The sequence below is a fragment of the Haliaeetus albicilla genome, chromosome 13, assembly GCF_947461875.1.
Source record: "Haliaeetus albicilla chromosome 13, bHalAlb1.1, whole genome shotgun sequence".
In the NCBI taxonomy this organism is placed as follows: Eukaryota; Metazoa; Chordata; class Aves; order Accipitriformes; family Accipitridae; genus Haliaeetus; species Haliaeetus albicilla.
The window spans coordinates 15814406-15840846 of NC_091495.1; the positions used below are offsets into that span (position 1 = coordinate 15814406).

At 39.9% G+C, this 26441-nt stretch overlaps 1 long non-coding RNA gene across 4 annotated transcripts in view; it reads right to left on the bottom strand.

The window, feature by feature from the left end:
* Positions 1-13606: 13606 nt before the first annotated feature.
* LOC104320811 (uncharacterized) overlaps positions 13607-26441 on the bottom strand; it is a 73836-nt gene continuing 61001 nt past the window's right edge. For 2 of the 4 annotated variants that reach the window (XR_011327471.1, XR_011327472.1), the window contains exons 3-5: positions 20498-20611; positions 19795-19894; positions 13607-17044 (exon numbers count right to left, since the gene is read on the bottom strand). This is a non-coding gene — a long non-coding RNA (uncharacterized lncRNA). The remainder of the gene's footprint in view (positions 17045-19794; positions 19895-20497; positions 20612-26441) is intronic. The other 2 variants (XR_011327474.1, XR_011327473.1) reach the window with 2 other exon arrangements.

The window sequence follows — 26441 nt, forward strand, 5'->3', positions numbered from 1 at the left end:
GCTCTAGGCAATAATGTTACAGAAGGTAATAGCACAAGTTATACCTGAAGCAATGTGGAAACCTCGAGATGAATGTGCAAACACAGGATACAAACAGTGTAGCAATGGCATAAATTATCTGGTAATATTAACTCTACATCTGTAGCCTGTCAGCATTCCACTGGTAGCTTAACAAGAAAGGATAATTTAGGAATGCTGTTGGCATGCACAAAGCCATTTGTAGTTCTGGACACATTTTTTATTGGAGCTATGAAATAAAGTTACTCTGCAGCAATACTTCAGGAGAACATGATGAACAAATAGGGTGGCAGGAGCAACAGGTTTTGGTGAAACATAACATTTAACACTATTTTGATAGTCTGAGCACACATAAGGAAAACAGAACTTAGCCAAGAAAGCAATTAAAGTTTCAGGCCGAATCCTCTGTGGGCATAAATCAGTTGCACTGTTTTATACAAGGTGAAGAGCTGGCCCTGAAATGAATTCATACTGCTGCTGTGTTATCAAAGAGCTTCTATTCGCCTCTCTTGCTCACCAGCGCTTGAAAGGAAGCATCCCATGAAGTATATGCCAGAATCCACACGATATATCTCATTGCATTTCCTCATCATATCCCCTCTGCTGATGACCTCTGCACCCTTCCTTTCAAATCGTCTGTGTTCTGATACCCCCACTGCACAAACATGGTTACCTATTTCCTACAGAAATAAACTTTGCTCAGTAACCATGGACATAGTTTATCCAGTCAGGAAAACACACAAAACAACTGTCCATTGTGAAAAAAATGAAAACGCTCCTGTTCCCATTCAGTGACCCCATCCCCACTGACACCAGAGCAGCAATTTTTCTTATCTGAGGAAACATGACCACATCGGAGACGATTACGCGCTGGAATATTGCAGTCACATTCAGCAATGCCTTTCTTTTTCCTCTTCTGTAATCACAGTACTGAAGGATAGATCTGACAGGATTTTATTGACACAGATTTTTTATAGATCCAGTTAAAAGGTCCCCAGACACTCATTCAGCATCCTGTACATATAGTACAAAAGCACTGCAGAATCATTGTTAGTGAAAATACATTTTGCTGTGAATAGACAGGAGAGCAGAGAGGGAAATTCCAAAAGACCTTAACAGACATTACTTCAGCACGGCACACTACCTGTGTTAGTTTGCCATAACGAAACAGAAATACTTTCTCTTATCATTAAGGGAATTGTAAGACATGGCATCAGTTTTTAGCCTTTATCTATCTGATCTTTGGCATATGTCTCCTTCACCTCATTTCCTTATCTCAACAATAAAGACTGGTTCCTTCACTTCATCTGTCTTGTCAAATTAGACATATACACTAACCCTTTCACCCTACATAATGTGGTTGGAATAATGTAAGAGAGCCCTAAAAGCGTCGTATCCAGCCACAAAAAGATTCCTGCAGTGAAATACAGAAGCCACAAAGCTTCTTACAGAAGTAACATCATGTTAACAGCCTGATCTCAGTTGAACCTCCAGAAATACATACACTAATTATATCTTTAATTTTATGGACTTTAAGATCCTTAGCCGAAGAATTCAGCCAACTATCACAGTAATAGCACTGATACTAGTTAAAGTTGGAAAATAATTTCTTCCTTAGCCTCTTGGTTTCACACGTTTATCCACTTTTGAAGCTGGGGGGTTTTTTATGCTTTAGGGTAAAAAAACAAAACAAAACGCCAGTACGTCTTGCTAAAATGGGAGCAAATTCCCAACAGCTTTTGTGCTATGGAACAGTGGGAAACAAATATATGCACACAGTTTTCCCATTGTAATGAAATTCTAACCATACTTGTTTTTGAATAAGGCAACAGCTAAAACAGCTGAAGTTTGAAATGTGACACTCAGCACACACATTGTCCTTAATAAGAAGTACATGGTGTGCTGTGTTTGAGGAAGACACAGTTTTTGCTTTTTTTCTTCAGTACTAATTGGCTGAAAAAAAAATCTCTTCCCATTTTAAGAGAACCTAATAAAGTTGTGCCTCTTTGACATCACAACAGTTTCCCCTGTCCAGATTGACAAACTCATGGGCTGCTGAAAAGATTTGTGCGAGGGAAATGTTCATACATAGATAACATCATACTGTCTGATAAATAAAATGATAGAAACCTGAGTAAAATCACCTAAAAGTGGCTGATGATCCATAACGCAGACCAAAGATTGGCTCTGGCAGCTCAGACTTAACAGTCTATATCTTAGATGAAGTCAGAACACTCATTTCTTCTGGAAAAACTTGTGATTATCTGTGTACCTCACTGTGCCCTGAATTGCCTTTGCACCCAGCTGGAGGCCTTCCTTCCCCTTTTCCAGTCATGAAAGATTTGGAAATGATGTTTCTGGAAGTCCCGCCTCCTTTGTAAGTAAATCCAAGCCCCCTTTCCTACTTTTCCATACAGACAAAGAAATACCGATTTTCTCTGGATACTGCCGCTACAACCTTCAACTACCTACAGAGTGCAACTCTCCTGCAAAACAGACAACAACAACTTCTACAGTACTCTTCTAGTCTTTAACTTATTTATGGCCACATTTATGGTTTCATTTTTGTGACCACCATAACGTCATAGCTCTAGCGTACAAAGTTTGATATGTCTTACTGTGAGATTGGTCCCAGGGGAACCTCCTTTTCCTTTGGATCAAGGATTTGGATGAGAGCAGCGTGGCTATATGGGCCATTTACGTGCAGTATGTGCCATGTGAACCATCAGGATCCCAGGCCACTATCAGACCAAACCACAGGCACTGAAGATTACATGCAAGATAGCAAGCCAAAACAATGCCATGCCTTAAAGGATTTGGAGCTTGGTCATGCGTAATCCAGGAACATGGTCATATAAATCTCTCAATTTATGGGCACCTGCAGGAAGCAGGTTGGCATAGCAGATATCCAGGGACAGATACAGTTTTCAGACAGGAATAGGATAGATGCCCAGGACATGGAAGGCTACGGGTCCTGATATCTAGGACTTATGTATCTCTAAAGAGATCAAGTGCAACTCAGATACAAAGGCAGACAAGAGCATTCATCACAATCTAGATGAGTTAGAGCAATCTCTGCAGGCAGAAACAGGAAAAGGGAGATATTTACAGGGTTCTGAGTGTGTATATCACTCTTATTTAATGTTGTCTTTTAGTCATGGAAGCTACTCAAGCCCAGTCGTGCTCCATAAATAGTTGTGACTTCCCCCTTACCCTGCAGCCAGTCTAACAACACCTCGCCAACTCCCTGTTTCGCCTGCTCCATGCAGCACCACAGTGAAACCTCAATGGTGCATGGTTTTTCACTCCCAGATCTTAGCTGGTTAAGTTTTCAGTTTAGCAGATTCAAAAGATTATTAATACTCATAATTTAACATTGCAACAAGCCAAACCCAGGTTCTAACCACAAAAACAGACACCTCATCCGTGCTGCCCTAGCTTTCCAGCTGTAATAATTGTCTATGACTGCCAACACAGGACACATGAGTAAGACACTGGCACTGAAGTGAGCACTGCAAGATCAGTTATCAGGGTTTGCAAGCTTTTCTCAGCCGCAAGGAAGGCAACCATCATTTTCTGTCTCTGCAATATTTCAGCAGAAACAAGCTTCTTTAACTTCATAAAGAAGAGAGAGCTTTTCAGCCTTACACAAGATGTCATGTATATCGTTGTAGCAGTGCTGCCTGAATATAATTGAAAAATGTAGAGGTAAGTGCCTACTGCCTCTCACTTCCCCATGTGCCATCCTCTAGTCAGTGACAACTTTAGCTGATCATAGCTGTACTTTCTGCTCCCTCTTTGTTACCTTCGAAACTGTTTCTAAGAGGGTCATGTCCAACACCAACATTTGGCCTACACCAAAATCCTAGCATTTCCTTCCAGCCCTCAGTGTCAGATGTGTGGCATTGCTGTGAGTCCAGGATAACAGTCCAAGTCCTGATCCTTATGCTGAAGCTTTCCAAATTAAGAGAAAAAAGTATTTTTCTTACCTGTAGATCTTCCCAAGCCTTAAAAATATTTGTGACGACTGCATGTCAGAAAAGGATCAGGATTTGAATCTCTGAGCGATACTAGGACACCTGTATTCCTCACCTACTGAAACATGTCATTCTATGGCATCGACTATGGCACAGCCTTTAGCCAGACTACAGGTTTAAAGGCAGTAAGTGATGCCAGGGATGCTGGCAGGAGGTGTCCCAAGGCTGTGTCAGAGAACACAGAAATGGCAGCTTTGTGAGATCATAGCAGTGATCTTTGGCATCTACCATTCTCAGTCTTCAGCCAATACCAGGTTAGTGGCAACACAGGACAAAAATCCTGGGGAAAAAATACAGTGCTGTAGCAATTGCCACAATTATCACTTGACATCTTGATTTTTTCCAGCAAAATGCACACTCCACCATACTACAGGTTGTGGCTGCACCAGGGATATAGAGAAAAAGAGCAGGCAAGGTCATCAAGGAGAAAGACGTTAGTCCACTCATTTCTGTGATCTTTACAAGACCAGCTAGAAGGGATGTCTCCTCTATGCAAGTTTCCATAGCTACAAACAAGTCACTGAAGCTCATGAAGCGCATACATCATGCGTTCTATCCTATCTGCCACAACTGAAGGATACAGAAATAGCAGAACTGTTTTGTGATGGCTCACAGATTGATGGAGAAAAACACTCTCTACAGTAGGGAGAGTGGAGACACGCATAGTTTCAGTTCCCCTGGAACAGATGGGGTAAGCCAGATAGGCCACCCCTGGCCTTCACACATCACTGTTTTGCAGATAGCTTAGGCAACTATCTTTTACAGCTTTCCATCCTTCTCAACAGGCTCCAACTCTTGACGTCATGATATCAAGTCTTGCCCATAAACAGTTAGAAGTCAGGAATTGCTAGCTTCTGTTGCTGAGTGGCAACTGCAAGGCCAATGCCATGAGCACAGTGCTTACCACCATAGAAGATAAAGTAGGCTGCCATGCACATCTTTCAGTGTTCTCAGTAATTATTACAGCCTTGAAACACAGAAGCAAACTTTACTAGCTAAATTTTCTGTATATCTACCCCATTCATGTTCATCTGACATAATTAAAAACTCAGCATATAATAGATCCATACCTATGTTTTTATCCACCATTGGCGGAAAGCTTCATTTTCTGCAGACCTGGAGAGACACATAAGTGTTACAGAAATGGTAGAGAAGTATCCTATAATTCTCAGGTCTACTGTTGATGATGGTTAGTACCTCTGTAACACAGACTGAAAGCAGGGAAGCCTCAATCCTAATATACTGCATAATCTGCAGAAGGCACTAGTCTTGTCTCTTCCTGGTTTTCCTCTTGTGCTGACCTTGGAAACAGAAAATTGGGCTGCAGAGGCATTCACTCACACTAATGAACCCCAAACTCATAAAGCAAATGAACACTTCTTCCACCAGGTACTACTGAAGCTTAGATTCAGACATGTCTCGGTAAGCTCTTGCTGCAGTACCAAGCCTCTTCAGTTTGGGAGCTGGACCTATGTCTTGCTTTTAATACCAAAAATGCCCATCAAACTTTATGTAAGTCCTTACACACAGCAGATTTCTCAGAGCCATGGAATCACCTGGGCTTTTGCAAATCAATATAGCATAGTGTCTTTTTTTTTTAAATATACACACTCCCTTATTGCTGAAAGAGAGCATTTTGGTAAGGTCATCTTGATAATTCCTGATTGAAAGTTCTTAGAAAGAGATACTAAAGACCAGTTAAACTCTGGTTCTTCTTCCTGAACTTAGTGGGGGATGAGAATGCTCACCACTTCTTTGCAGATTTCCCCTTATTGTACAGACACAACTAAAGAACAAAAGTGTGCTCACTAAATGATTGTAAAACTTCATTGTTCCTCACAGAGTTTTAGCATAGTTTTCACAGAGGGGATTGAGGGCAAGGTTGTTAGGTTTTGGCTGGAAAACTGTATTTCAGAACAATGCTAATCAAACTACTAATGACTATCCCATGCATAAGCATGGCCAGCATTGTTCTTTGCAAAAAAATGTACCAGCATTGTTCAGAGACACTAAACTAGGATTCTTCTGGCTACAATTGCAAGTGGAACATGTTGGTACATAACGCCATTCTGATAAAGAAGGCCTAACGCTTTGGATGTTTACCTGAAGATTATTGGTGCCTCCTCACATAAACAAAGTTATCATCAGCAATATTGCTGTTGCCAGCCTTTCTTCCTTCCAAGCAAATATGATAGACTGCAAGAACAACTTTTCAGTTTCAGCTAAATCAGCAACAGGTCAGCGCTAAGTATAATAACTATAAGCTCTAAGCATAATAATATAATAAGACATTTCTAAACATCCAAAAGATTGTGTTTCATGAATAAGCTGCTTTAAATGCTATTTAAACAAACTTATCCACCACTAATACCAATGTTGACATTGCCCTGGATTTATAATGCATTTTCAAAGGTCATTAATATTGTCATCATCAAATATCCAGCATTTCTTCTCTGAAAGGAGAGGATTTTTATTTTCTTATAGTTGACCTGATAGTATCAAAGAGAAACATTTCAGATTTTTTTCTACAAACACTTTTGACTCTCTGTTCTAATTCAAGACAGAAATAAATACATAGATTCTGAAACTTCAAACATCCCACCAGGCAGGAGCTCAGTTTTTAAAGCAATCTTCATCTACTGTAAAGACAGACTATTTCGATTGTTTCTAGGAACATTTCTAAACACAATTTAGCTTGTGCTACCAGAACGCTTGGTGTTATGGAAAGAGAATACCAAATACAAATCACTCAGGCAATTTTCCATGTGCACCCTTTTCTTCCCTTCAAGATATGGCAAATAATACTTCTACTTTCTCCACCATACTGACACGATACCTTCATTCTGGGGCATATTCAGCCCACCATTATCATAGCTGAGCATTGAAGCAGTTGCTGGGCTTCCTTTATTTGCTCCAGGTATAAACATTATTTCTCCTATGGGGAGCCCATCTTGATGTCCCTAATGAATACCCTCTAAGTCACCTGGGAGGATCCCAGGGGTGCTGGAGACAGAAGTGCAGAAGGCCTGGAGTATGTTGCAATGATTGCTGTTGTAGCAGGTCTAAGCACAGATGGTGGCATCAGGTTCCTGTAGCCTCACATTGGACTGATCCTAACACAGACTTCTTTATGAAGGAAATAGGACTTATTTTCACACCAGTTCTCACTCGTAGTCTAATTTCTTCTCTCTAAGAAGGGTGTTTCCATCTGGAGTTCTCTGACAGTCACAAGGTAGCAAGGGAACATATTCATTTTAACATTGAAATTCTCCAATAAACCAGATGCACTGATAAGAGCTATCACTGAGTGGGAGCATCGCAGGCCAGCAACTTGGCATAATTACCCTCAGTATTGTGGGTAGCGGCACTCCCCTCTACTTCCATTCTTATCTCTACCTTGTTTACAACAAGTAATCTTACTACAGTTTGAGAAGATTGGCAATAACATCTACAGAACAAGACTGGACCTATCAAATATTTACTTTAACATTGTTCTAAAATTCATTGAAGGTGAGATGCACAAAAAGCGAGAAAATCTGAATAGGACATCGTAACAAGACTTCAATAACTACTGAAAAAAATCAGTGCTCTAAGGGAAATAGGGTTAAAATTTGAAAACGTAAGTTTTTTCCCTGTGTTTTCAGGTTGTTTTAAAATCAAACTTTTTAAAAAAAATTATCTTCCTGATCACTTTGAATAGTTTAATCCAAAACACCATGGACAACCAAGACACGTGGACATCACCAGTTGAAGACTGGATTCATTTTCTGGTGTTTTCCTTGGAACTAGGATGAAGTTGAAAATTAAATGGTCAACAGCTTTGCTCAGGAAGAGAAAGGTCTGTGGGACTTAAAGGCTGTCGTGGTTTAACCCCAGCCGGCAACTAAGCACCACGCAGCCGCTCACTCACTCCCCCCCCATCCAGTGGGATGGGGGAGAAAATCAGGAAAAGAAGTAAAACTCCTGGGTTGAGATAAGAACGGTTTAATAGAACAGAAAAGAAGAAACTAATAATGATAATGATAACACTAATAAAATGACAACAGTAGTAATAAAAGGATTGGAATGTACAAATGATGCGCAGGGCAATTGCTCACCACCCGCCAACCGACACCCAGCCAGTCCCCAAGCGGCGAATCCCTGCCCCCCCCACTTCCCAGTTCCTAAACTAGATGGGACGTCCCATGGTATGGAATACACTGTTGGCCACTTTGGGTCAGGTGCCCTGGCTGGGCATGAGAACCTGAAAAATCCTTGACTATAGTCTAAACACTACTGAGCAATAACTGAAAACATCAGTGTTATCAACATTCTTCACATACTGAACTCAAAACATAGCACTGTACCAGCTACTAGGAAGACAGTTAACTATATCCCAGCTGAAACCAGGACAAAGGCTAATGTATTAGATGCTCAATAAAGAGTTGTAACTGAGATGCCCACTTGACCACAGACCTTTGGCTCACTCAACAGACACTGGAAAATGTATTACAGAACTTGCAGACTCTTGCAAAAATTCTAACGTGGAAGGCAAATACCTCAGCCTGGCACAAGTTTAGAAAAATAACTAGGCCAGTAAAAAAAGGATGTTTACTGTATTACACTTCCCTTTTAAACGTGAGCCTTGTTTCTTTTATTAAAATAACAGTATGTATGTGCTTTATCTAGGTTAAGTTATTATTTCATCAACAAACAAGTACTGTGCATCCCATCTGCCCAACTTTGGAAATATCCCAAGTAAAAGAAAATAATAGCAGTAAAGGAAGATCTCAGTTTTATTATTTGATTTTTCTGAAGTGCATCTTTTGTGCAACTCGCATGCTTTGCCCATAACACCATTGGGAGCAGTCAGAGTGGCTACAAGAATCACAAAATCCATCTCATGCTTGCCTTCACCCACTTGGCTGTCTCACAGGTGACCCAAGGCTTGACACACCAAGTATACTTATGAAGATCTAATGAGCTCAAAAGGGCATACTTCAGCCATTTCTGAAGCTGCTATTCTTGCTTACTTTCAGCACAGCAGGTAAGTCAGGTTTTGATAGTATATAGCTCAGAAATATATATGTTATGTGTTATATGAAGGTGTTGTTCATGAAGTAGAGGTACTCAGTCATTCATACCACTAAGCTTTCTTTATTGAGAAAGGTGTCACGAGGCAAGAGAACAGGAGACTACAGGGCCACTTCAGCTTAAACAAAAAGATAAGGCAAAACCTGAAGTAAAGCTCTAATCTAAAATGCATAAGTTATTGTCTAAGGAGTATTATGTACATCGTATTGAACACTACACCATTTTCTTCATTCAGAAGGCTCTTGCTTAGTCACATGAATATAGCTCCACGTGGTATTAATCGGGGAGGATCACACTGAAGTCAGAGGAACTCCGCTGAGGCAATGGAGTTACACCAGTTCAATTATGGTGTGAAAGAGACATTGACAACAGGGTCAAGCCTTGTCTTTAAATCAGTTCACCACAGAAAACCTTGTGCATAATAGCCGAGGGTATAGCACATTCAAAATACATTGTGAAAAGAGAAAAAATGCCATGCTTTATTTTGTAGCTACCAAAACCTCCTTTTTCTCCTTTGCCATGTGCAAATCATTGCTAGAAGAGCCTCTTTGTTCAGGCCAAGAAGGCTGGCATGAGGAAAGGGAGGTGCCTGGTCCCTAAACATGAGATCCCATTAATATTACTGATAGACTATTCTCTAAAGAGATCCATCTGTTTCTTATTTGGCATATTCAGAATAGTAGCTTGTTACATTTTTACAAGAATCTGTGTGATCCAAGAAAAGCAAAACCTCATGTAATGAAACAAAAAGAGAGAATACTTATTAAACAATCCCATCCATGCTGTACAACTTAAACATCCATCTCCAAAATGGCTTCAGCCTGTTCCATTTGCAGCTGTCAAATTTCTTTGCTTCAGGGGAAAAGGGGTAGAAGGCTACTTATTTCCCTTCAATTTTCCAAAATATGCATAAAAGTAACTTCTCCTAAGTCCAGAATAAATCTTCCATTCTTGTGAGTCAGTATGAAATGCTGCCCTTCATAGCTGTATTACAAACAACAAGTTCCTTCAGTCAAACTCCGAAGCTGCCCCTGCAAGAATTCAAGCTGAAGGCAGGAGCTGAGGTATGATGAAGTCAGGTTAGGACCAATCTACGGATAACAACAGTTGCAAATATTATTCCGAGCTGAGTGTGGAAGTATAGAAGATGTGCTGCTAAAGGTGGGAAAGAAAAAAATGTCCCAACATAAAAACTGGGTCTTTCTTCAAGTATTAAGTGTATGCTTACATAACAACAGAACGGGCTTCTATTCAGGTTGTAGTACATATATAAGCTTGCTCAAATGCCTGAAACAGTCAGGAGCATCATTTCTTAGTGAATGCAGCCAATATAAAGTTATTCAAAATCCAGTGCTTCTGTTTTATCCTAACAAAGAATTAAACCTAACTATTCACACTGTTTATCAGTACTGCTCCTTCTTTTGACTGGTACTTAAATCAACATTACAAAATGTTATATGCCTTTCTCATTTATAAAGACATTTAACCGTATTCTCAATTTTGAGGATGCATATTATCTATTGACAACATCCATGCATAAGTATTTATACAATATTTAATATACTGTTTAAGTAGCGCAATGACAGGATGAGGTTGCAACAACCAAACTTACTTCTGAACCAACAGACAGTGACAATTCAAGACATATATATGATCAGAGTAAAAATTTAGTACTAAGACTAGGCTCCTGAGACATTATTTTCAGAGGCAATGTTATTTTCAACAAGGTATCTATGTACTATGATGCCTGTCACTCATTTTATGCAGTTGTAGGTTCAGGACACTGCCATGAGTCAGCTGTAAGCAGGCCAAGTAGATAATGCAGTTAAATACCATTATCATTAACCTCCAAATAATTGCCCTTTTTTAATTGTCATATAACAATGTCTTGTTGTACACAAGAAGCATTATTCTTTTTATAGAGAAGTACTTATCCCATAGGCATGAAGAAAGATATTAAAAGTGATGTCAGATAGAAGCTGCTGAAATTTTCCTGAGTCTGCAGATGCTCCAAACTCACAATCAGCAAAATCAAATGATCATCAGGATTCAGAAACAAGAAGTGCCATTGAAACAAATGATTTTAGCAGCAGAACCACAAGCTGATGTGCTTCCTTTTCAGTTTCAAAATGAAATAGCAGTTAGTCACTTTCACGGTGCTCAAGAGGTGCACGAAAACCAAATCTCCTCTGCCTTCAACTGCAAACTGCTTGTGCCCAACAGAAAGCAGAGCACAGTCCTGCCCTCCGTCACAAGCCTCGATTCCTGCCTCAACTCCAAGTGCAAAGGGCAGCACCACAAGCCCCTGTTGCTCCCTACTCCACTGCCAAAATCTCTCCTTTGATCTTCTACAATGCACTGGTGCTCCGTCAGTCCAAAAATAACACTGTTGTTATGCTTCAAATTTAGGATTTGAAACAATACAAAATGAACTGGATAGCAAAAGAGTGCTACTGATTAGCACAGACAGCAAGGGATGAAACTGAGTACTCTGTTACATGAAGGCTAGTACACAAGAAGAGCATTTAATTTTGGTAATACATTTGGCTAGTGGGATGTTCCACTGGCTGCTCTTTGTGCGTTGCCAGTTTGCAGTATGGGTGCAAGGAGGTCTTGGCACAGAAAACAGAAAAGACCTCTGGTTTCCTAGGCTGGAAGGATAATGGGATGCATCTTTCAAAACTATTACTTGGAAAAAGATGCATCATGAAGCATCATCCCTCTCTGGGACTACAGAGAAGTGCTGACGCTTTGCAGAGGCCACTGCTAATTCCTCCAGCTCAGAAGAGTGCTCCTGATAATATTCAGGATATACAGACACACTGCAATGGAGAAAATGTATTTCCCTTCAGCTGTCTAGCAAATGAAGACATCTTGATCCCAGAGACAGTGTTAATCAGTCTCCAGATGGACCTAAGAGTATTTGTTACAATTTCAAAACTTTGCTTTAAAAAAAAAAGATAAAGAGAGACCTAATAATACAAATATATCTTAAAATGTATCTTAATACCATCTGAGCTTCAGAATGTGTTGTGCTGGAACTTACTGTGACTGAATAACACGATGGAAGCCCCACTGAAGCCAGCCATCCCCACACAAGGCCTTCACCATTTCTGATGGAAAACTTTTGATATAAGCTATTATGTAAAGATAATATCTGCATTACAAAATCTCAGCTCTTTCTCAGCTAAGGCTGAAACAAAAGAGTAGAGCTATTTTCAATTCTGAAAAGGTGTAAATGTGCACTTAATCTCAGAAAGCTGACAACTGAAAATTTCACTTTTGATCCAGCTGCATTATTGTCATACAGCACGCGAGCATCGTGTACTTCAAGGGAATACCCTACAAGGGTAAGATAAAAGGCAGTTTCCAATACCTGCTTTCATCAGAAGCATGGTTCATTCCTGAGAATGAAGGACAGCACCTCTACCATGAGGAGTCCTTTCCTTCTGGAGGCCAACACTGCCTCACAAGAATATGTTAGAAAAGGCTGTGTCTGCTGTATCTGGACATAACGGCTCTATCTCTACTCACTGTGGGTAGCAAGGACTCACCGCAAACTCTATGCCAGGGTGCTATGAGGGACAGCGGCTCCCTGGAGCCGGGGCACTGGTACCAGCGGAGAGCTCTTCACGGGTCCGGCAGGGCAGGGCCTCACCAGCCAGGGCCTGTCCCACCACTGAAGCCAGGAGTGAGCAGCTGGGGACACTGAGGCAGCCCCAGCCCCAGGCATTGGGCACCTCCCTGGGGACCTGTACAGGCCAAGGCCAGGCCAGGCTGTGGGCAAGGCTGGAGCCCAGCCCTGCTGCAGCATTGCTGGGGCAGAGGCTGACGGCCCTGGGGGGCTGACGTGGGATCCTGGGCTGCAGGCAGGGTGGGGGAGCCCCAGGACCCAGGCAGGGACACTGAGGCCTGTTGGTGCCCCCTGGGCCCTGACACACTAAAGCTGTGCACGTTAGTGATGCCTATGGAAGTATAGCAGAGTAAATTATGCAATTTTATGAATAAAACACATCTAAAATATTACCAAACAGCAGGATTACGAGCTATTAAAACTATTAAAAATGTCAGTACTTTGTTGCCATATAAAGTAACATACATTTACTAACTGGTAGACATTTTACAGTAGTGCTTGGTTGGAGGAGGGAAGGGAAAAGCCCGCTGAGTGCAAGGCCTTTTTGGTTTCAGCCAGGAAGAAACCCCTTCTTACTTATTTGATAACTTCCTTATTCAATACCTATGAACCATCCCCTCTTCTCAGAGCTCGGAACACCTCAATTTGGCTTTCTCTTCTCACACAGGAAAGAAACATAAGGACTTTTGCTGGAATAATTTGGCAGTATTTGTGCAGACCTTACTGAGCCCTTGGTGCTTCCGTTCCACCACTAGGGCCTCCTCCATCTCCAGCCTGCAGAGCAGCTCCTCTGGCTGCAGGGCAATTGGTACCTTAGTTTCTTCCTAGCAGAATAGATGGTCCATTCAGTCAAATCATGAAAGGAATTTATTTCTAGGGTAATGCAAATATATACAAATATTGCCATCAAAAATGAAAAAAAATCCATTGTTCATTTCCAGGTATAAGAGCCATCCAGACTTCATAAAGCAGGGTTCATTAATAATACTTCACCAAAGGCATCAGATTTTGTCCCATCAACACCACCATGGTCATTAGTTATAAGAAAATAATCCTTCTTGACAGATGTAATGGAAAAAAGCACTGCGTTAATGAAATTAATTTCTAGCATACATGTAACTCTCATCTACTTGTTTGCAAATTGCGAACCAATAATTGACATGAAACGGTATGTATGTGAAACATCGAAACACAAAACAGACCTATTACAATCTCAAGTACTTGTAGAGGAAGAAGAATCCCAGTTAAGACATCACAACACTCTCGCTGTTGTCTTATTCCACCAATGGATAAAGATAGTTGCCCAAAATCTATGTCTCACTCTAATGCATCAGTAGGGTAACTAAGGCAATCATACATTAGACTTCTGGAAAGTATTGGAAGCCTGGGTTTAGAGTTGGGAGTGAAAACAGGGCTTTCATAGAGAAGAAGAGAGAAGGTCACAACTGACAATTCATCCAAACTGAAATTATTCCCAGAAGAGCTTCCTGTCCTCAAAAAAATTGGAAAAACAGGTTTTGAAATTCTAGTAATGTACCATTTCAACATTTTTAAAACAAAAAGTCTTGGTTTTGCAGTTAAAAGCATCTTCTCCTGTTGAAACTTAATTTAGTTTATATTAAAAGGTTAAAAAGGAAAAAAAAAAGGTCAGTATTAAAATGAAACATTTTTATTTGTTTCTTAAGTCACTCATACATTCACTGAGCCTCATGCCAGGCCTAAAATTTCAAAATCAACAGAATTCTTGTGGGACAAGAAAACTGTTTTCTGTATATCCACACAGCAAAGGGAACATTAGCAGTTCAAGCTCTTCCCAGTTTCCTTGCAGTGTTGCTAAAAATTACTTTTGAGAACAACCTTGATGAATGGAAACATAGTCTAGACCTCCAATGTCTTTCAAATGTTTAGTGACTTCTTATCCCCCTCCCCTTTTTTTTTATTATTATACTTTTTAGAAGAGAGCTACACAGATAGTCTTTAGGGGACTAAAACTGAGCAGTTCCTTCAACCAAATCAACCCAAAATTGTTCTTGTAGATTCATGAAATCAGAATATTAAACATAAACACTTATATTTCACTATGGCCTTTGCATGGCAAACAGATTAGTCACTGTTGATGCTGAAACTGTTGTGACAAACTGGGTTGGTGGGTTTTTTTAAAGGATAATATATTTGAAAAGCTTAAGAGCAGTCAAAGGTCACTCCTCTTTTTCAGCATCCAGCTTTTCCAGTCATCTTTTCTCAAGAGCACAAAACATGGTAGCAAGAGAAAGTTGAACATATTTGAATCAGCACAAGTTATAAATTTATGAAACTTAAGACCAGAAGAGACTGCTTGATAAAGCAATCTGGGCTCTCTTGTATTGTGCTCCCTTCATTGTATCTGAGTGACACACTGTTTGGCTAAAGCATGTCTTGCAAAGAGCCCTCCAGCTGAGGGACAGTTGAGATATTTATTTAGGCACAATGTACATATATATAAGTGAGCCACAAAGAGAGTTTTAGACATTCACAGAAACAAGGGTAACTGGCCATTGAGTACAATCTAAAAACTAAAAATCTGCCTCTGGTATTATGCATATCCATTCTGGACACAAAATCATCAGTTTTCCCTGAAATAGTTGAAAAGCTATACCATGATGTTTTTTCAGATCTTCTAGTGTTAGTTAGGACATCAACTATGCTGTCCTAGCTATGCTGCCAAACCCACCTCTGTGGATGGAAAATATACTGGCACTGGAGTAATTTTGTCTTATGATTAATGAGATGGTTCAATCATACTGAGGGAATACCTTTTGTGACCATGATGGTGATTGCTGATAACAGTATATGCTATACACATACTCAAAGCCCTTTGTAGTGTAGGCTACAGGTTTTTTTATCAGAGAAACAGTTCAATGGAGTTATAAAGATGATGTTTGAGAGCCATCATGAAATGGCAAGGCCTTTCTGCCAAACATGTAGTCACTTAATTCCTTCTTTCTTTACAGCAAGAAAAATACATCTCAACATTGAAGAGCTATTTCCTTTCATGTCCAGCTGTTCAGTCAGGTACATCTTCCCCAAAATTCCAACTGTCCCACTAGATTTACGTTTCTGCAGTGCCCAATGCTCCAAAACACTGGAAATATGGGGGGAAAAAAATGGTTTAGCTGTTCTCAGCTGGAGGACTGCTATAGGAAAAAAAAAGAAAAATAATCTTTTAAGCAGTGTGCCAGATCACCTTACAAGGAGAGGAATACCAAAGTTTAGCTTAGAAATGGTCTACAATAATGAGAAGTATCTTAGAATTTCCTTCGTGGATTGTCTTTTATTTCACTGAGTGAATCTAGCTTATTTATTTCAGATTTCAATGACTGAAATGCATCAGATAGGAAAGCAACAGCATGCATGCTTACTTTATAGACTCTTTCATGCACTGAAGTACACTGAGCTCTTTAGGGGAGAGGAAGGATCTCTCTAGTCCTCAAAAAGGGATTTCCAATATTTTAAAATTATGCTAGTAGTATGACTTGTGATGACAGAAACATGTAGAAACAGTACTACAGTCTGTAATTTTTTAAAATACTTTGGAATAATCTACCCCAAATCAGGAGATGGATTCAGACTGGTGCTATGGTCATCACTACTTCTGAGGAGTTCTTTGTAACAATATTTGTGAAATTATAAACCTATCGCTCTTAAGGCTAGAAAGGACCACATAGAATATCTCATGTTCCCTTCTCTTTAGTACAACCATATAATTTCACCCAGCTGTGTCTCCATTGTTTGCTAAAGTATACCATCCACTCTCAGTTTGCAGACTTCAAGAAATGGTAAGCTCACTGTTCCTTTTAATAATTTGTTCCAGTGGCTGATAACTTCATTGTTAGCAACTGAGGAGTATAATACTAATCTAGGTGGCAACCAAAAAATACTGGGAATAGCTCTACCTGCTTAAACAATGGTATTCAAGATAATTAATATCCTTCTCGCTAAGTCTGTTCGTCATAAAAGCAACAGGGCTTTAAGAATTATTTTTTTTTAAGCAACCACTGCTTTTGTGAACTTTTCGCATTTGTTTCTCATCATTTGGGTTTCTAGAAGCTTATAAAATTTGAAGGCAAATCCACATTCTGGTTTCCATCTCCATAGGCCACAATGCTTTCAAACAATGACTGATAGTTTCTTCTGTAGCTTTCCGTCATTTCCATGCAGCCTTTTTTCATGATAGAATGGAAGCCTTCTTCTTACAATGAAATTATTCCCATACGGACTCATTGCTGAAAATTCATGAGAACTCCTGCACATGCACAAAAAAGGAATAAGAAATGTGAATGCTCTTTGGGATGCCACAAAACACATTTCCAGATAAAATAACAGTTTGCATTTTTCAGACCTTTCCATCTTCAAAGAATGGGACATGCATCCATCAACAGAAAAGATTAGTGATATTAAACATCATAAACGTTATTTTACTAAGGTTCTGCTTCACCATCACTGTCAGATTTAGCTGCTGCAGTTCAAGGGGTGATAAAACTATTATGTATGACTGACAGACTTAGCCTCTGTAATGCACCCAACTTTGACAAGTACATCGCCAGCAGAATTCTTGGAAATCTCACTCCCTGTAACAGGGTTAAGATATGGAAAGAGTGTGTCGCACAAAGTCTGACTGCTACCATATATTAAGACCAGGTGGTCTTAATGGGTGGGCTACAACCCCTTATCTGCTCTCCCTCTGTAAATCTGTACTTACTTTGAAGCTTTACCCTTATGAATTCTGAGTCCTTTATTAGAAGCTGAGGCTCAGCAGCACAGAGGGTTAGCCTTTATTGTCTCACTCATGGCCAGGCCTCTCTGAAAGCCCTTTTTTCTGTCTAGAGGTGCTTAAAAATGGCAGAAGTCCTGTGGAGGATCCATACATGGCAATGGATGACTGTGCAGAGACTCCTGAGCAAACCTGATGGCTGAGATAGTCCCACAGCACACTGCAGCACTATGCAGAGAAACTGTTAAGGTCCCTATAGCAGCTCAGCCATGTTTTAATGGCCCTGCACCCAACCAAGTCAGCCCTAGCTCTAGTTCAGAGTCACCTTGATACAGCTGTACTAGTTCAGTGCCCATCTCACTATGACTGCAGCACCTCCATAACAGTGACACATGGCCAGGAACTGCCCGCTGCAGTGGATTGTTACAGCAGTCAGCACTTAAATGAACACACAATAATTCTGAAAAGAAAGCAAGAAAGTACTTCAAAGTTTTTCATCTGTTACACTGACAGAGAGGGAAGCCTAAGTTTGACTGATTTGATCAAACTAAGAAATTCAAGCATCCTCGACCTAATTTTAGGCCAAAGAAAATTGCAGCAATGCAGAAGCAGCTGATAAATCAAAAGCAGAAAAATAGGAATTAAAGCTCAGTTCAGGCCTTTCATCTTTATTACCCTTCTTTATGTGCATATGGTAGGTGTTCAACACTTTCCAAATCTGTACGATATTCCCCTGTGCATCAGGAGCTGTAGGGCTGTAATTGTCTATAAAAAGGCAACCTAACGGTTTCCTGTGACCGAGAGTTGAATGTGTTATTTGTTACCAGCTGGTTCATGGATAGATTGAGCCCGGTTCATGGCTTTAAGTGATCAAACTTACATTAAACCACCCGCTCAAGGGGGTGAATTCATGTATAGAGAGAATTCTGGCGCAATATTTTATTTCTGACTTACGGCATATGACTCCTTTTTTTTTCCTAAACCAATATTAAAACCAGAACCTATAATACACCAAATGCAGACTGCATTTTTTGGAAAGCTGATACCAAACGTAACAGTAAATGAACCCTTCTGAAAGGTTAAAGTTGCTTTCATATAAAACATTTTCTACCAGGAAATGGAATGTTGAACTAAGCATTTAACTTGAAAGAACTGTGCACAGACTCCAATGCTTGCATTATCCTTTAAAATAAAAAAAGCAAAGGGTTTTTATGAGCATACATAGCTCTAGTTTCATAAAAAGGGTATTATGGTGACAAGGTAAAATGAATCCTGGGGTTTTGGATGCTTCTTTTAACCTTCTTACAGCTCCCTCCCTGTGTATTGACCGTTCTAGGGTGAGGTTTCAGAGTATGACTAAATTAATCTAACAGTCCTGCTCCCTCCACTCCCCCCTGCATCCTTCCTTCCCTGGAATGCAGGTCCATTCCTTCCCTTCCACTTTCTCTGATTTTCATGTGGCTCCTCAGTGAACCCAATTGGATTACTAAACCAACAGAAAACTATTCATGTTTTTATTTTGCCGAGTTAGTTTTCTACCAGCTGGCAAGGTGAACCAACTCTAGGGGTGATACAAGAAATCAGAGCTAGTGCAGAAGCAGCAATGGCTGAAAACAGCACTCATAGTTTTTCTTGGGAGACTTCAAACCCTTAAAGCACCCATTCTAAATCACGTGATTGCCTTTTACAAATACACTTACTTTTTGAGATTGCAGACCTGTTGCGCTAGCTTCTACAAAAAACTAACGAAAGAAAGTAATGGTACCAAACAGATTTACCACTTCCAGAGACAACAAAGATAAATGGCAAACAGATGCACCATAGGGTAGTTGCCTATTCTCAGGAACAGACAATCCTGCATGAGGGCAGAGCCCCATGCATCTCTATATTAAACAGTCAAAGAAGGTCTCTTTACTAGATACAATCTTCTGCTTTGCCACGGGGAGAAGCCAACTTTATACAGTTTCCTTGACTCTTGATTTTGATTCCTTCATCATTCGGGGGTGGGGAGGGGGGGTGGGAGGGAGCCATTCAAATGAGCCTGACACATTGAGCTACTGCTGATTTGCCAGATTCCAGTGTCCTCAAGTGTGACACAGCATTATTATTCAGTGTCCTGTATTTAAAATCAGAAGTGATTTAATCTGGCTTTCTGCCATCCCACTTGCTGACATGTTGACAACACCTAAATAACGCATAGATGTGTGACCACACTACTTTCATGCCACATGCTGAGACAAATAGACAACACCTGCTATTATTATTAGCCACATCTTTGATACCTTGGAAATGTGCAAAATGAACATCAAAATTAATTCAGACATGTTGTGGTCTCCAGCTCCAAACTTCTTCATTAGGACTCAAAAGGAACCTGTGCATCCACTGTGATTAAAAACAGAGTTTGCTGATTTTCATCTCACATCCTTTAAAAGTCACCCTTCTAAGATTGTTGATAAATAACTGAGTTTATTAACTGACACAAGAATTTCCACTAGCAAGGCTTTTCTCTGTACAGTGTTGACTGAAAAAAACGTTTAGAAGAAAGCTCAAAGAGCAGCAAACCCCCAGTTCTAGACTGCAAAATTCTAACTATAAAACTATCATCTAATTAATATCAGACACTGTTCCCTGCTAACATTAGTGAGTCTACTTCTCTTCTGATCATGTCAAAATATAAACATACCAATGTCATCAGGGCATGCTCATTAAACCAAAGTGAAATTGTGGTTTTCACTGGAGAACACTGTAAAGCAAAGATAGCACATCTGATGTATCACCTGTTTCTTACATGACCGTCTTATCATCTAAATGTCATACAACCTCAACCATACTGAGAGCAGACAGCAATATATACTGCTTTTCACGGGGCATTTAACAAGGTGGAAAGTTATTATCTATATCACTGGTCCCCAACTATCATTACATACACCCTCCTTTCCAATCCTGTGACTGCCAAGCAGAGAAAGTGGCTGGTTGTATTTTTACCTTTCTATGCTGTACAACAGTAGAAAACTTGCTTGTCTTCTTCATTTCACTGAGCCTATGCTGTCAGAGCAGAACTGTGATACACACTCCTCTTGTGAAGACACACAGGAGTAACTGTTAAGTCAGAGGGGACAACAAAATACAAAAAACAATGAAAAATAAAAATCAAGTCTTTAAAAGTTGGGATGGCTGTATTGTTGTGGAGAAGTCACCTCACTCCTCGCTCTGTGGCCAGCACCAGGGAATTGCACCTATGTAGGTATGCAGTTCCCTACTGACTTTAGATTCCCAAAGCCCAAAATAAAAGAATATCTGGCTCCAAACCACTGAGCTGTGCAACTAGATGATAATTTCTCAGAGAAAATCAGATATACAACTTGAAATGCCTTGCCCAAATAAATTCCTTCAGAAACTGTGGAAACTAGCACACATAAAAAAAGACAGGGAGGGGTTCTTTTTTTTTGGTGGGGTTTTTTTCAGCTCCTATGAAACAGTCAGAGCACACAGAAACTTGGTTTATTTCTGCTCAAGGATGAATACATTGGACAATAATCTGTACTTGTCCACATTGTTCAAAAGGATCCGCATTTTGAGAGTCCCAGACCGAGACCAATTCTTTCTGTTTTCTCCATTAAGAAGACCAGGAATCTTGTGGTCTTTTTTCAAAGGAATGTCTTTGTCCAGAATCTTGCCTCAGAGATTCATTTGCACTATGTTATTTAGAACAGAAATGAACACTGGCATGACTTCCTAATTTCTTTAGTAAATCTGTTCTCAATCTACTTTATTCCAAGCATTTTTATAGACAGTTTCTTACATGTTCTACTCTGAAGCTCTGTAATTACACACACACATGGGTCAAACTTTCTCTTGACCAGAACAGACTTGTAGTAACTCCAGTAAATTGAAAGTAAAAGTTTGGGGGAAAGAGGAGGTTGGTTGAGAAGATAACTTTCTGTTCAAGATGTGATTTCTTTTCTGACAGTTGCTATGGGTAATGTAGATGCCCCTGACACAAAAGTGAGAAAGCCTGTCTTGTGGAGGTTTTGTACAGTTTTTGTTTTGCCTGGGGTTTGGATTTCACAAGGCTAACTAGATTGCCCTTGTCTAGGAAACCCCGGGGGTAAAGCCAGATGGTGTCTGTGTGCAAGACAGAAAGCGTGAAAACTAGGAAAAGGGTAGTGGCTGAAAACCAGGGAATAAAACCCACCGAACTAGACAAGTGAGTAAAATATAAAAAGTTAAGAAGAAGTTATGAAGTGGCACAACAAGGGTAATGAAGTGTGCTTGCCACAAGCAAAAATGTGAGTATTTTGAGGGGAATGTCAAAGTTCATTCAAAGCTTCTTTCAGCAAGGTTTTTTTCTCTCCCTCCTCAATGGAAGTCTTGTGAGAATTCTCTTAGCTTCAGAAAATTCCTCTAAATTCTTGTTGCCAGATATATACCTGTATATGCAAGAATAAATTAATTATTACAAACAAGTCCAGTGCTACACCAGTAGCAAGTAAAAATAGCACAACTTGCACATTCTTACTAAGACCTAGCTCAGCAGTCAGCAGCACTGCTGGAATGGTCAAGGATAAAAGCTCCTGTTGTGTGGTAACATGATTTGACTATTTCTTCTACCAAAATGTCCTATTTAAGTGACTTAAAATGTACAGGTAAGTCTCATATTTTGTGCAGCTGAAAGTGCATGAACACTGAAAGAGCAAAATCCGGGTAAATGTGAGCTACTGACAGCAGTAATGAGTCTCTTTGAGAGGAAATGGTGCACTCTTCCTGTCACTGTGGTTTCTCTCTTGATGGTGGAGGGGGAAGGAACAAGGTAAATGGAGACTTTGCCACATTCAAAGGCAAGATCTTCGGATGGTGAGGCTTCCTTGCATTTTATCTGATGTCCATATTTACAAACTTGAGCACACGTGGTTTCACAGAAATGTTCAGAACAGAAGATAGAGGCGATGAGCAGCACATACATGACCTGTTTCCTGTGGTGGTTGAGAAGGGTGTGCTGGATGCCAGGCCAGGCTGGTGGGGCAGCAGTGAGAGCTGTGGCACACAGTCAGTGACACCGTCAGAGTTCTGGCAAGAAGCTGGATGTGAGGGCACAGGATGCACATACATACATGAGCCCAGTCAGAGTCCAGAGGCAGCTAATTTCCTTGCTTGTAAATTGTGTCGTTTGCAGGCCAGTTTCAAGTGACACATAAAATAGCATTTTTTTATACACATAATGATTATTGCCCCACTCATACAGCATTTTGAACATTTTCTGTGAAAAACAGTGTTAGGTTTTTTTATTTTCTACTATCTACATTTTAGTTTTCACATCTAAAAAGGATGTACAGTTCTACATAGAGGTGTGATCTCTGCTTGACTGTTTACAATTCCAGTGTTATACCCTTTCTTATCTGTTCACTTTGGCTAATGTGGCTTGATGATTTCACTCTGTGTTTTCCCTTTTCAATTATATACCTCAGATAGCAGATATCATACTTCCCTTCTATCATGTGACACATTTTCATAACGCAGAGTGACAACGTGGCAGACTTATTGTCACAAAGAATTAGCCTTGATCTACTCTACAGCATTTCATAGAAACTAGCACTAATTTTTACAGCATAAATTAGGGAATGCAAGGTATAGACAGTACTATGCTTGCAAATATTAAATTCAATGTGTTACATTTCTGCAGAAAATCAGTACCCACTCAATTAGCCTGAAGAATCATTTGTTATTTAAGGCTAATTCTATTTCTGAAACAGCCTCTTTAAAACTGTATTATCTACTTCATCTCTATGCTAGCCTGCCATCTCTGATATGACTGATGCTTTGGAAGACATTGCCGTGAAAGGAGACTATGCTTGCAGCAGTGTAGTTGAAAGCTCATGAACTGTCATCCATCTTCTGTCTTACAGTATGTGCTCATATAAACAATGGGGAAATCAGGGGCTTATCGAGGCTGCATTGAAAAGTGGTGAATCAGAGTTTCATTGAAAATTTGTTGAGGGTGCTAGGCCGTAATTTTAAAGGTGTTCAATATTCCAGATAAATGTATACTTAGCTTTCTGTAAAGAGCTTAGGTACCTTAACTCCACTTACTTCAGCTCAAGGTGAGTGCTTTCAAACTCTTCAAAATTGCAATAGGCAGCTATTTGAATGTTAAAGGCCTGCATACTCTTAAAAATCCGAACCCCAGTTCTTGATGACCAGTAGTCTTAGCCTGCCAGCTCAATTCAGTCTTGAGCACTGTACTGTATGAGCGTTACCTACCTACCCACTAGAACTAGGCCATTACCACCCATCTGAACAGTAACTCAGAAGTAATGAATAAGAAATATCCCTCTTGGCCTGTACTGGAAGCAAATAGAGGTAAAAGGCTAATTGTACCATTATAACTATCCTAAGCCTCAGTCTTACCACCCTTCATACCTCTAATTAAGCATGCAAAAAATAAATATCTTCCTGACAGTCTTTCCTCAGGCTTGGTATGAGTGATTTGACAAAGTCCAGAAAACTGCTGTGAAAAGATGTGAAACAATTTTTCATTCTAAGAGCTATTTTTTTATTCTAAAGAGATTTTTTTTTTTAATTTCAAGAAAATGTAACAGCATTCTAAGCTAGGATCAGTGTGTCTCAAACTACAGCAAAGCCTACACACTCCAGTTACAATAAATAAAATTTTTTAAAAAAGTTACTAGCAATATTTTTTTTAAAAGACAGAAGAATTTGTGCTTTTAAGATTATATCAGTGAAAGATCTAGCAAGCCAAAGTGCTTTCCTTTTCCATTCCAACTAAATCATACACTATTCAGGGGAGAAATTTGGCAGGGAACTCTGTTGGATTATCCCTACATTGTGGCTGGACTGGTTTCTTTATCCTTTTTTGATAGATAGATGTCTAGCCAAGCCCTGAATATCTTCAGTGGTGCTGATTCCAAACCTTCATTTGGCAGCTGGTTTCCTTGGCTATTAGTCCTTATGTTTATAAACTTTTCCCTGATACATAATTCTAATTTTCCCCTCATAATGCTTAGGGCCACTTTTTTTTTTTCTTTCTTTCTTTATTATTAACTAATGAGAATAATCAAATATCATCTCTTTATCAGTTTATTTCTATTATGGACAATAAAAGGTCACTTTAAACTTCCTGGAATTAACATGATTAATTCTCTCAACATCATACCATGGGTCTTATTTTGCAAGCCTGCCATCACTTTTCTTACATAGCTCAAGATTTAGCCAACTTTTTTTAAACAAAATATCTAAAATCAGTTACAGTATTTCAGCACGTGACCATAAATGACCATAAACAAGACTAAAGTTTTCTCTTCTCATTATGTATATTTCCATGGATTATGTTGTATAAATGGTTACACTAGTTGACTCTGTGGACCTTTCATCAGGCTAGAAAATGTAAGAGTTTGTAGAGCTGAAAAATATCAACGCTGCAAAAAGAATGTCGCTGATTGTTGAGACAACAGTTGGAGAGACCTAATTCTGATCAGCAAAGAAATGAAACTGTAGATCAGTATCAGTGTTAATCCTACTGAATTGAGAGGCTGGTGTCTCTGTAACCACTACAAGACAGTTAAGTAGGGTCAGAGAAGGAGAGATTTATTTTAGAGGGAGTAAAAACAATGTGAGAAAAGGAGCAGTGGGCTGCAAATTAGCACTTTGAAAAGCTGCTGAAAAGGAGAGACCTTAGGAGCTGAAGAAGGGCCTGTAAGTGGCTGAAGAGTTTTGGGGAGCCGTTTGTACATTGGGAAACTACAGAAGATTACATTAGCCATGCAGCGCCAAGCTGCGTCACTCAACAACAGTTCACGGCTGAGGATCCTGGGAGGAAGGAGGCTGAACTGCATCTGAATGCAGAAAAAGGTGAAGTAAGCTAAGTCCTATCTTCTTCTAAACAATTCCTACCTGCTAACAGTTTCTTCCTTGGTATGTGCAGAGTTTTGTACATTCCCTCCCAAGGTGCCCAGGCATGGTCCTCAGTGCAGTATAGTACACCTTTACTGCATAAATTCCATTAGGTGCATACAGAAGTTCTTTACTGGACCTAGCACTCAGTTGGATTTTCACAAAAATCACCGTTAAATCAAAAGTAGTAAGTATCTGATAGCTTCTGGCAATTCTACTAAATACGTATTTGCCCTAAGTGTCTTTGAACAGCTGACTGCAAGCGCCTTGATGGGTCATTGCAGCTTCATGGATCAGACAACAGGATGTGTGAACACACACGGAAAGACGGATCACAATAGTATGACTCTGGGAGTCTTTCCTATTAACAGGTTGAGCACTTGGTTCAGACTGTGTTTGCTCAAGCTTCCAGACACATCTCATTCTCATCAGACATGCTCATATGACTAATGGAAGCTGTACCAGAGTGTGTCCCGTGCACTCATTAATGTAATTTGCCAAGGCATTCTCACACTACTAACCTGGCATGCATCTTTCTAGTTACCATGTAATCATTACATTTTGTCAGTAGTTACACAGTACCAAACGTTGCCAAGACCATTCAAATATTTTTGACCATTTGTCTAGTTCAGTTCCAACCATGAAAAGTAACTCAGTCCATTCCAATTATAAAAGAACTGCTTCTTCTGGGCATTCATTGCTTGCAGTGACAATTAAATAACTTGCTCTAGAGTAGGAGTGTTATGGCCACTGAGTAGAAAACTTACAATAGCCTCAGAGCTGACCTTGTTTGCCAGGTAGCTCTTAGCCACTCTACGATTTCCTCAGAGCTGTGAACCTTTTAACCCCTGCATGTGCATCTATATCAGTATGTTCAAGGAACACTTATTTCTGCATCTCACTGTCCCCTATCATCAAGCTGAGGATTACCAAGTTCTTCTTTTCACTGGAAGACTGGCACTTTTAGGACATGGGAAATGTGGTTCCTTTCTTAAATAAAGGGAGTCTGAGTAATTCTGTA